This window comes from Cervus elaphus, chromosome 30, assembly GCF_910594005.1.
Source record: "Cervus elaphus chromosome 30, mCerEla1.1, whole genome shotgun sequence".
NCBI classification, from domain to species: domain Eukaryota; kingdom Metazoa; phylum Chordata; class Mammalia; order Artiodactyla; family Cervidae; genus Cervus; species Cervus elaphus.
The window spans coordinates 14235100-14247668 of record NC_057844.1 but is presented as its reverse complement, the minus strand read 5'-3'; the positions used below and the strand labels follow the sequence as shown (position 1 = coordinate 14247668).

The 12569-nt window shown below is 41.8% G+C and overlaps 1 long non-coding RNA gene across 1 annotated transcript in view; it reads right to left on the bottom strand.

Moving 5' to 3' along the window:
• LOC122686563 overlaps positions 1-10444 on the bottom strand; it is a 66178-nt gene extending 55734 nt beyond the window's left edge. The window contains exons 1-2 of the long non-coding RNA XR_006338831.1: positions 10002-10444; positions 9153-9261 (exon numbers count right to left, since the gene is read on the bottom strand). This is a non-coding gene — a long non-coding RNA (uncharacterized LOC122686563). The remainder of the gene's footprint in view (positions 1-9152; positions 9262-10001) is intronic.
• Positions 10445-12569: the final 2125 nt, after the last annotated feature.

Here is a 12569-nt window from a genome sequence, read left to right as displayed (position 1 = left end):
AACTGGCAGAACAGGCCTTAAGATAGATATTTTTCAGGAAACGATTTTATGAACCGGAAGTGAGTTCTCACCAGACACCAAATCTGCTGGTATTTTGACCTTGGACTTTCCAGCCTCCAGAACAGTGAGACTTGAATATTTGTTTAAAATACCTGCTGCTAAGTCACTTCAGTGGTGTCCGACCCTGTGTGGACCCATTGACGGCAGCCCACCAGGCTCCCCCATCCCTGGGATTCTCCAGGCAAGAACACTGGAGTGGGTTGCCATTTCCTTCTCCAATGCATGAAAGTGAAAAGTGAAGGTGAAGTCGCTCATTCATGGCCGACTCTTAGCGACCTCATGGACTGCAGCCTACCAGGCTCCTCCGTCCATGGGATTTTCCAGGCAAGAGTACTGGAGTGGGGTGCCATTGCCTAGCCTACGGTATTGTTTGTTATAGCTGCCCAAATGGAATAAGACATCAGAAATAAGAAATCAATTAAAGATGAATTCAAGAATGTGAAATAAAACATCCCATATGGGAGAGGAGGGGACAAGATGGAGTAGAAGAACTTGAGCTCACCTCTTACAAAAACACCAAAATCACAACTCATGAATAACAATACACATAAAAATGCTGGAACCTACCCCCAAAACTAGCTTACATTCAAAAACAAAGAAGAAGCTACGACAGGACAGTAGGACTGGTGCAACTGCTTATAAAACCAAATCCCATACCCACAAGGTCGGTGCCCCACAAACTGTAAAATACATCACAGAAGTGTTCCCACAGAAGTGAAAGTTTTGAGCGCCATGGCAGCGTCCCCAGCCTTAGGTCTGGCAACAGGCGTAGAAGCCCCCAGAGAACCTGGGGCTTTGAAGGCTTGCGGGCTTTGATTGCGGGAATTCCACAGGACTTGCAGAAACAGAAACTCCACTCTTGGAATGTGCACACAAGCTCTCATGCAAATCAGGACCCGGGGGAAAAAAAGCAATGACCTCATAAGAACCTGGGTCAGACCCACCTGTTGGTACTGAGCGTCTACTATGGATGTGGGGTTAGCTGTGGCTCATTGCTGGGATAGACACTGAAGTAGTAGTTTTGGGGAGTAGTCATGGTATAAGCCCTCCTGGGGTCCACCCTTCTCTCACCAAGACGGGGCCCCCTCCAACAGCCTGTAGGCTCCAATGCTGGGATGCCTCAGGCCAACCAAACAACAGGACAGGAATACAGCTGCACCTATCAACATACAGGTTGCGTAAAGTCTTCCTGAGCACACAGTTGCCCACTAAACACACCCCCTGAAATGGCCTTGCCCACCAGAGACACAAGACCCAGCTCTACCACCAGTGGGCAAGAACCAGTCCCTCCCCCCAGAAACTCTGCCCAAGCCTCTTAGCCTCATCCACCAGGGGGCAGACAGCAGAAGTAAGAACTACAACCCTGCCACCTGCAGAATGGAAACAACAATTACAGAAAGTTAGAATGAGATAGTAGAGGAATATGTCCCAGATGGAGGGGATAAAACCCCAGAACAACTACTAAGTGAAGTGGAGACTGGCAGTCTACCTGGAAAAAAAATTCAAAATAATGCTTGTAAAGATGATCCATGATCTCAGAAAAAGAATGGAGGCACTAAAGATTGATAAGATACAAGAAATGTTTAGCACAGACCTAGAAGAACTAAAGAACAAAAGCTGAACAGTACAGTAACTGCAATATGAAAAATACACTAGAAGGAATCAACTGGAAAAGTGAGGCAGAAGAACAAATAAGTGAGCTGAAAGATGGAATGGTGGAAATCAGTCACAGAACAAAATAAAGAAAAGAGAATGAAAGAAATGAAGACGGTCTAAAAGATGTCTGGGACAACATTAAACACACCAACATTTATTTATATACTTATATATATATATATAATACCACATAATAATATATAATACCACCATATAAAAACACCAATATTTATACATTTATATACTGGTGACATGATATATTTAGAGTTATAAAAGGGAAGAACCTACAACCACGAATACTCTACCCAACAAGGCTCTCATTCAGATTTGATGGAGAAATTAAAAGCTTTACGGACAAGCAAAAGCTAAGAGAATTCAGCACCACCAGACAAGCTTTGCAACAAATGCTAAAGAAACTTCTCTAGGTGCAAAAGAAAATGCCAAGGTTAGAAACAAGGAAATTACAAATGGAAAAGCTCACTGGTAAAGGCAAACATACAGTAAAGGTAGGAAATTATACACACACAAATAAGATATCTAAACTAGGAATCATGAGAAAATACTACAAATGCAAGGCATTGTAAATGCCTTTGAAGTTAAAACACCAGAAACTTAAAACAATCTTGCTTACATATAGACTGCTATACCAAAACACATGGTAACCACAAACAAAAAATAATCTATAATCAATGTACAGACAAAAATGAAAAAGGAATACAAACAAAACACTAAAGACAGTCACCAAATCACAAGAGAACAAGAGATGGAGGGAAGAAAAAAAGACTTACAAAAATAAATGCAAAATAATTAACAAAATGGCAGTTAAGACTATACATATTGTTAATTACCTTAAATGTAGGCAGATTAAATGCCCCAACCAAAAGACAAAGACTGGGTGGAAGGATACAAAATTAAGACTGGTGGAGACTTCCCTGGTGGTCCAGCGGCTAAAACTCCATGCTCCCAATGCAAGGGGGCTGGGTTCAATCCCTGGTCAAGGACCTAGAGTTTGTATGCTACAACTAAAAATCCCACATATTTCAACCAAAGATCCTGCATGCTACAACTAAGACTCAACACAGCCAAATAAAATAAATTTTTAAATATATATTTAAAAAAAGACCCTTATATATGCTGTCTGTAAGATGCCCACTTCAGATCTAGCGACACATACAGACTGAAAGTGGGGGGACGTAAAAAGGTATTCCATGCAGGCAAAAATCAAAAGAAAGCTGGTGTAGCAATACTCATAGAAGACAAAATAAAGTTTAAAACAAAAGACTATTAAGAGACAGAAGATACTACATAATGATCAAGGGATCAATCCAAGAAGACGACTACACATTCTTCTCAAGGGCACAAGAAATATTCTCTAGGACGGATCACATGCTGGGCCACAAAGTGAGCCTCCGTAAATTTAAGAAAATTAAAATCATATCAAGCATCTTTTCCAACTACAATGCTATGATATTAGAAATTCACTATTAGAACAAAACTGAAGAAAACACAAACATATGGATGCTAAACAATAGGCTACTGAACAACCATTGAATCACTGAAGAAATCAAAGAGAAAATCAAACAGTATCTAGAGACAAAGAAAGAAAGGCATGATGATGCAAAACCTATGGGACACAGCAAAGCAGTTCTAAGAGGGAAGTTTATTGCACCACGATACTGAAAGTGAAAGTGTTAGTCACTCAGTCTTTGCGACCCCATGGACTGGGGCCCACCAGACTCCTCTGTCCACAGAATTCTCCAGGCAAGAATACTGGAGTGGGTTGCCATGCCCCCCTCCAGGGGATCTTCCTGACCCAAGGATTGAACCCAGGTCTCCTGCACTTCAGGCAGATTCTTTACCATCTGAGCCACCAGGGAAGCCCCATTCAATATTACCTCAGGTACCATTACACACCAGTCAGGATGGCTGCTATCCAAAAGGCTACAAGCAATAAATGCTGCAGAGGGTGTGGAGAAAAGGGAACCCTCTTACACTGTTGGTGGGAATGCAAATTAGTATAGCCGCTATGGAGAACAGTGTGGAGATTCCTTAAAAAACTGGAAATAGAACTGCCATACGACCCAGCAATCCCGTTCCTGGGCATACACACCGAGGAAACCAGATCTGAAAGAGACACATGCACCCCAATGTTCATCGCAGCACTGTTTATAATAGCCAGGACATGGAAGCAACCTAGATGCCCACCAGCAGACGAATGGATAAGGAAGCTGTGGTATATATACACAATGGAATATTACTCAGCCATTAAAAAGAATTCATTTGAATCAGTTCTAATGAGATGGATGAAACTGGAGCCCATTATACAGAGTGAAGTAAGCCAGAAAGATAAAGACCAATACAGTATACGGACGCATATATATGGAATTCAGAAAGATGGTAACGATAACCCTATATGCAAAACAGAAAAAGAGACACAGATGTACAGAACAGACTTCTGGACTCTGTGGGAGAAGGCGAGGGTGGGATGTTTAGAGAGAACAGCATCGAAACATGTATATTATCTAGGGTGAAACAGATCACCAGCCCAGGTTGGATGCATGAGACAAGTGCTCGGGGCTGGTGCACTGGGAAGACCCAGAGGGATCGGGTGGAGAGGGAGGTGGGAGGGGAGACCGGGATGGGGAACACATGTAAATCCATCGCTGATTCATGTCAATGTATGGCAAAAACCACTACAATATTGTAATTAGCCTCCAACTAATAAAAATAAATGGAAGAAAAATATTACCTCAGGAAACAAAAATCTCATATAAAAAGCCTAACCTTATTATCTAAAGCAACTAGAGAAGAAGGAAAAACCAAAACCCAAAGTTAGCAGAAGGAAAGAAATCATAAGAATCAGTATAGAATAAAGAGAGACTACAAAAGCAATAGAAATGCGGGGAGCTGGCCTGACTGCTCAGGCCCCTTCTCGGCCCAGAGAGAGATCTAAGAGGTCCCTCTCTGTCCCGCCACCCCTGATTTATTAAAGTGCAAATTGGCCTTTCTCACCTCCCTCAAGAAAATCGCTGCAGCCACCATTTGCCCATTTTCCTGACTCTGATAAGATTATCGGGCTCCTGTGAATATGTCTAGGTAGTCTTTAACTGATTGTAAGACGCTGGTGCCATGCTCTGCTGGAGTTAAGATAAAACTCCTGAGCTAAAACTAGTGTCTGCAGTTCTGCACGTATGCAAGTCTTTGATCTAAAATTTGGTGAATCCTGTTAGCATATATATGTATGTTACCCCTCAATAAAGTCGTCGGAATCAGTCACAAGCTGACTCCGTCCCTCTCAACCCTATCTTTCCGAGTCTTTTATTTCTCAGGTGCTCTGGTGATTGCATCCTCGACCTGTTCATTTTGCCAGCAGGTCCGGCATAGAAAAGGTCAATTAAACTAAAAGTTGTTTCTTTGAAAACATAAAAGTAATTAATAAAACTTCAGCCAGACTCATCGAGAGAGAGAGAGAGAGAGGGTGCCAGTCAATGAAGTCAGAAATAAAAAAGGAGAAGTTATAACCTTCATCAAAGAAATAAAAAGGATAAGAGACTACTACGAGTAACTAAATACCAATAAAATGCACAAGCTAGAAGAAATGAACAAATTCTTAGAAATGTACAATCGCCTACGGCTGAACCATGAAGGAATTGAAAATATGAACCGACCAATTACTACTACTGAAATTGAATCAGTAATTTAAAAACTCTCAACAAACAAAAGCCCAGAAGCAGATGGCTTCACAGGCGAATTCTACCAAACATTCAGAGAATCGTTAACACCTATCCTTCTGAAACTATTCCAAAGAACTGCAGAAGAAGAAACACTCCTGAACTCATTCTACAAGGCCACCATTACCTTGATACCAACATCATGCCAGTATCACTAATGAACATATACACAAATATCCTCAACAAAATACTAGCAAACAGAATTCAACAACACATTAAAAGGACCATATACTATGATAAAATGGAATTTATCCCAGGGATGCAAAGATTATTCAATATCCATAAACCAATCAGTGTTGGATACACCATATAAACAAATTGAAGAATAAAAATTCTGTGATCATCTCAAAAAATGCAGAAAAAGTTTTTGAAAAAATTCAACACTCACTTATAATAAAAACTCTCCAGAAAGAGAGCTTAGAGAGAACATTCCTCCACATAATATTGCCCATATATGACAATCCTACAGCTAACATCATACTCGATAGTGAAAAGCTAAATGCATTTCCTCTAAGTTCAGGAGCAAGACAAGGATGTCCACTCTCACCACTTCTATTCAAAACAGTTCTGGAAGTCCTACTAATGGCAATCAGAGAAGAAAACGAAATAAAAGGAATCCAAATTGGAAAATAAGTAAAGCTGTCAGTATCTTCAGAGAATGTAATACTATACATAGAAAATCCTAAAGATGCTACTAGAAAACTACTAGATATCATCAGTAAATTGGTAAAGTCAGAATACAAAACTAATGCACAGAAATCTGTTGCATTTCTATACACTAACAAGAAAAGATGAGAAAGAGAAATCAGGGAAACAATCCCACTTACCATCACATTAAAAAGAATGAAATACCTTGGGATAAACCTACCTAAGGAGGCAAAAGACCTGTACTCTGAAAACCATGAGACTCTGATGAAAGAAACTGAAGACACGCAAACAGATGGAAAGATACACTGTGTTCTTGGATTGGAAGAATCAATATTGTCAAAATGACTATACTCCCCAAGGCAATCTATAGATTCAATGCAATCCCTACCAAATTACCAAAGGCATTTTTCACAGAACTAGAAAAAAATTGTTTAGTATGTTTGGAGACACAAAAGACCCCAAACAGCCAGAACAACCTTGAGAGAGAAAAAATGGAGCTGGAGGCATGAGGCTCCCTGACTCCAAACTGTCCTACAATGCTACAGCCATCAAAACAGCATGATACTGGCACAGAAACAGAAATATAAATCAGCGGAACATGATAGAAGCCCAGAAGAAACCCGTACACCTATGGCCAATTAATCTATCACAGGGAAAGTAAGATTATACAATGAAGAAAAGTCAGTCTCCTCTATAAGCGGTGCTGGAAAAACTAGACAGCTACAAGTAAAAGAAAGAAATTAGAACATTCTTTAATACCACACACAAAAATAAACTCAAAATGAATTAAAGATCTGAATGTAAGACTTGATACTATAAAACTCTTAGAAGAAAACATAGGCAGAATATTCTTGGACGTAAACTGCAGCCATATCTTTTCAATCCATCTCTTAGAGTAATGAAAAAACAAAAATAAACAAATGGGACCTAACTGAACTCAAAAGTGTTTGCACAGCAATGGAAACCATAAACAAAACAAAAACAACCCACAGAATGGGCAAAAATATCTGCAAATGATGGGGGGACTGACAGGGATTAATCTCCAAAATCTAGTAACAGCTCATGCAGCTCAACACAAAAATAAATAAATAAATAAATAAACAGACATTTCTCCGAAGAAGACATACAGATGGCTAAGCAGCACATGAAAAGATGGTCCACACCACCAATTATTAGAAAAATGCAAATCAAAACTACAATGAGGTATCACCTCACACTAGTCAGAATGGCCATCATCGAACCATCTACAGACAATAAATGCTGGAGTGGGTGTGGAGAAAAGGGACCCCTCCTACACTGTTGGTGGGAATGTAAACTGGCACAGCCACTATGGAGAACAGTATGGAGGTTCCTTAAAAAACTAAAACTAGAGCTACCATATGGCCTTGCAATCCCACTCCTGGGCATACATCCAGAGAAAAACATGGTCCGAAAGTACAAATGCACCCTAGTGTTCATTGCACTGCAGTTTATAGTAGCCAAGACATTGAAGCAACCTAAATGTCCATCAACAGAGGAATGCCTTAAGAAGATTTGGTACACATATACAATAAAATATTAATCAGCCATTAAAAAGAATGAAATAATGCCATTTGTAGCAACATGGATGGACCTCGAGATTGTCATCCTTAGTGAGACATAAATCAGAGAAACACAGATGTTCATAGGCTATCATTTATATGCGGTATCTAAAAATACTGATATAAATCAACTTATTTATAAAACAAAAACAGACCCGCAGACTTAAAAGAATGAACTTATGGTTTGAAGGGAGGAAGAGGGGAGGGAGGGATAGTTAGGGAGTCTGGATTTCACGTGTACACACTGCTATATTTAAAATGGATAATGAACTAGGACCTACTATATAGCACAGGGAACGCTGCTCAGTATTACATAACAACCTAAATGAGAAAAGAATTAGAACAAGAATAGATAAATGTATGCGAGAGTGCTAAGTCACTTCAGTCACATCCAACTCTGTGACCCCATGGACCCCAGAGTCCTGTCCATGGGATTCTTCAGGCAAGAATACTGGAGTGGACTGCCCTCCTCCATGGGCCCTTCCCAACCCAGGGATTGAACCCATGTCTCTTATGTCTACCTGCATTGTCAAGCAAGTTCTTTACCACCAGTGCTATCTGGGAAGCCCAAGATACATGTATAGTGTGTTAGTTGCTCAATCATGTCTGAGTGTGCAACCCCATGGACTATAGCCCGCCAGGCTCCTCTATCCATGGAATTCTCCAGGCAAAAATACTGGAGTGGGTAGTCATTCCCTTCTTCAGGGGATCTTCCCAACCCAGGGATCGAACACAGGTCTTGTGCATTGCAGGTGAATCCTTTACTGACTGAGCCACCTGGGAAGCCCCTAAATAAAGGTATATGTATAACTAAATCACTTAGCTGTATACCTGAAACTAATTAATCACCTGAACCTAATTAAACAATCAACATTGTTAATCACCTATATACCCCAATATAAAATAAAAAGCTGAAAAAAACAAAAACTATAATGAGATATCACCTTACACCAGTTAGAATGACCATCATCAAAAAAATCTACAAACAAATGCTGGAGAGGGAATGGAGAAAAGGGAAGACCCCTCCTACTTTGCTGGTGGGAATGTAAATTGGTACATGGAAAACAGTATGGAGGGTCCTTGGAGAACTAAAAGTGGAGCTACCATATGACACAGCAGTGCCACTCCTGGGCATGTATCCAGAGAAGACCATGGTTTGAAAGTATACGTGCATGCCAGTGTTCACTGATTACAGAAGCCAAGACATGAAAGCAACGTAAATATCCATCCACAGAGAAACGGATAAAGACGACGTGGTACACATGGAATGAGTACTATGGAATGGAATATTATTATGGAATACTACTCAAACATTTTAAAAAATGAAATAATATCTTGTGCAGCAACATGGATGACCTAGAGATTTATCACAGTAAGTTAAATAAGTCAGAGAAAGACAAATATCATATGATATCACTTAAATGAGAAATCTTAAAAGAAAAATTATACAAAAGCTAAAGAACTAAGATCCACTTACCTGATTTTTTCTGTGATCTAACAGAAGCCAGGTCTTGTGTGTGGCAGCAGTGGGCCCAGGTGAAAACGATCAACTCTCCAAATACTCCTGTATCTGAGTCAACACAGTTCTGACAAATGAGATATAAGAAGTCTACTGAATACGACTTCTGAGAGAAGTATTTTGTGTAGGTTTGTGATAAAAAAGATTAAAAACTTGAAAAAATATCCCATATGGAAAAGTTGCATTTTTATGGTAAACTTATTTTATGAGTCCAGTTTCTCACATCATCTCATACCTAGAAAAGCACTAAAATCATTCTTGGGACCAGCGGCAACCTTCTGCCAAAATGTGTTCTTGTTTGCACTTATCCCCTAAAACCTCAAACATACTGACCTTCCCCTTACCTCTTCTGCGCAGGTACTCAGAACTATCTTCAGAGGCTGTCTCCCAGGCTGCAATCCTCATTTTCTCAAATAAAACTTCACTCACAACTCTCACACTGTGCGCTTTTTCTCGGTGGACATATTTTAAGGAATAAATTAACCTCAGCCTGATAAACTTTGCAGACTTTTAAAAGAAGGACTACTTCCCAGCTCATTCAATGAGGAAGGCAGAAGACTGACACTAACGCTCACCAAGGATATACCAACAAAAGAAAATCAGAGGTCCATCTCTCACGTTACATGCAAAAACTTGGGGCAAAATTTTAGCAAACCAAATTCAACAAAATACAGGAAAGAAAACACACCATGGCCGATTTAGGTCTAAGGAAGAAAAAAACCACAAGTGTGTTTAAACATTGAAAAAGCAATTTCATTGACAACTTCCAGAACGGGCTGCCATGGCTGCCGAGAGGGAGGGCCTCACCTCGCAGACTGAAGTACCAGGACGGGCTGCATTTCCTAAGCAGAGGCTGGTGGAGGCTCTCCGGGCTGAGCAGGAGCTGCAGCTCCAGCCCCAGGGGCCAGGCGGAGCGCGAGCTGGAGCCACAGCAAGATAAGAAAACCCACCTCCTGCGTTTCGAGTGCCCCGAAGTCTCCAAATCGAGATTCTACAGGAAGCCAGCTGCTAGTGCGCCTGCGCCGAGCGTGCGCGGACGGCTGGGTCCGGGAGCGCCCCTGCGTCCTGAGCTGCGATGGACGCAGCTGCCCGCAGTGCCCGGCAACTTCCGCCCAGGACCACCCTGGTTAAAGGGACTGCCGCTTCTTCGGACACAAGCAACCTGGCTGACGAGGGTTGCACTGCAAGGCCTCATCTGTGGTCGCCTCGCCCCATGCCTGGAGTGCATGCCGTAGGCCCAGGCCCTTCAGCCAAGGGCTCGGATAAAGTGTTCACCTGCTACCTGGTTAATGATGCATCCTGTTTGCCCACTGCCCTTTTGTGTTGGCCAGGGCCTTTGCTTCCAGGCCCATATCCCAGCCTTCCACGAGAACGGCGGGTCTCCCCATCCATGCGTCTTCCCCCAACCGCCTCCAAGGGAGGCCGTGACCACCTGTGTGGGATGGTGGGACACGCGGTATCTGGGGTTGTAACCACGACCCGGGTGCTGGGCTGCCTGCAGACGCTGACATGCTGAGAATCACTGCTCTCTGGGCACTCTCACAGTGGCGGCCTGCTGCTCTGGGATGCCTTTGCAGGCATTTGGGCAGAACTCAGCAGTGGAGCAGCAGGGTCAGCTGTGATTAATCTGCAGAACTACCAACCAAGCTTTCTGTGGCTCAGAAACGACTGGAAGGTACCGCGCCCCGCAGTTGCTGAACACAGAGGGGCAGCGCACCTGTGTCTGAACGTCACATCTCAAACTTTTTTTTTCCTCTTGCTCTGCACATCCCTTTAAAGCATTTGGAATCAAGTGGTGCATGCGTGTTGCTTCAGTCGTGTCCGACTCTGCAACCCCAGGGACGATAACCCACCAGGCTCCTCTGTCCACAGGATTATCCTGGCAAGAACACTGAAGTGGGTTGCCATTTCCTTCTTCCAGAGGGATCTTCCCAACCCAGGGATCAAACCGGTGTCTCCGGTGTCTCCTGCTTTGGCAGGCAGGTTCTTTACCACTAGGCGCCACCCAGGAAGCCCTTGGATTCAAGAGATGCAGAAAAGCTGGAAACCCCTAGAATGAATCCAGGAAGGGATTCGCATGAAATTTCCCAGCACACGTGGAAAATGGCCCCTCCCTCTCCATTTATGTGATTGGGCAGTGACTCCCAGAAATCCATGAAATATCCCAAAATTGTTAAGAACAACCCAAGAGTTCGGTTCTTTGACAGTTCAGGATGTTTTGAAGGACCTCATGGAATGGGCAGACAAGATAGAAAAACATCCTGCTGTACTGAGGGGGCTGGTATGGTCTATCCCAAGAAAGATGTGGATTGTCATATTGCCTCAAATATAGATTTATTTGCATTTTTTCCTGTAATGTAAAGAAGAACTTGGGATTCTGAAGTATCTACAAAAGAACTCCTTTTTTAAAAATGCTTTTGGATTGCAATTTTTTGGATTACTGTTACTTACCAACCAGTTATCATTCTGCTTCTGAGTCTTGTTTTCAGAATTGGAGAATATCTTCAGCTTGTGATTTGTAACGTAAATGAAAAGTTGTTTTGTTTCTAAACACTCACCCGGCTTTTTCTCCCACCTACTCCAGTTAAAATAAAAAATAAAAAACTAAACTGTTTTGTGCCTGGAATTGAAGTGCAGTAAAATTAGTCATATCAAATAAATCATAGGCCATATACTGGGGTGGCCAAAAAGTTCTTTTGGGTTTTTCTGTAACATCTTATTGAAAAATCCAAACGAGCTTTTTGGCCAACCCAATACTTAAGGGCAGTTTATTGTTTATAATATTCTTGGGTCTGATTTCAAATTATAGAATATGTTCTATGGAATATATTCTTTAATATGTAAGTTGTTTTAATTATCTGGGAAGTGGTCATTCCATGAAATAGTTTAAATTTATGTCAGTGAAATCTTTACAGTTTAACAAGATAAAAAAAAGCCATCTTTGTAGTCTGAAAAATTGCTGACAAAGGGCTTTACAAATTTTCTCAACTTTAGGGTCTGTCGTGGTCTGTGCATGGATTGGAAAACAATTTCCAGATATTTTAGGCAGAATGAGAGGAGGATAGTTCATTAGAGTGGGAGACGCTGTTGAAACAGCGGGCCGGCTCAAGGGAGAGCCGACCCCTTTCGGAGGCTAGTGGCCAACTTTTGTAGCCTCTAGACAGAGGAAATTCCAGCTGGAAGAGGGGCATTAGGTGATTGTTTAGGATGCTCTGGCTGGCTAATAGGGTCAGTATTATGGGGTCAGGGAACTGGCCAGTTTAGATCAGGAGGTTGATGGCAACAGTTGCTATGGGGCTTGCTTAATTCCAGAAATTTTCGTCCTGTGACCTTGGTATAGGGCTCCCTTGGGTTCACTTTATGTTTTACCATACA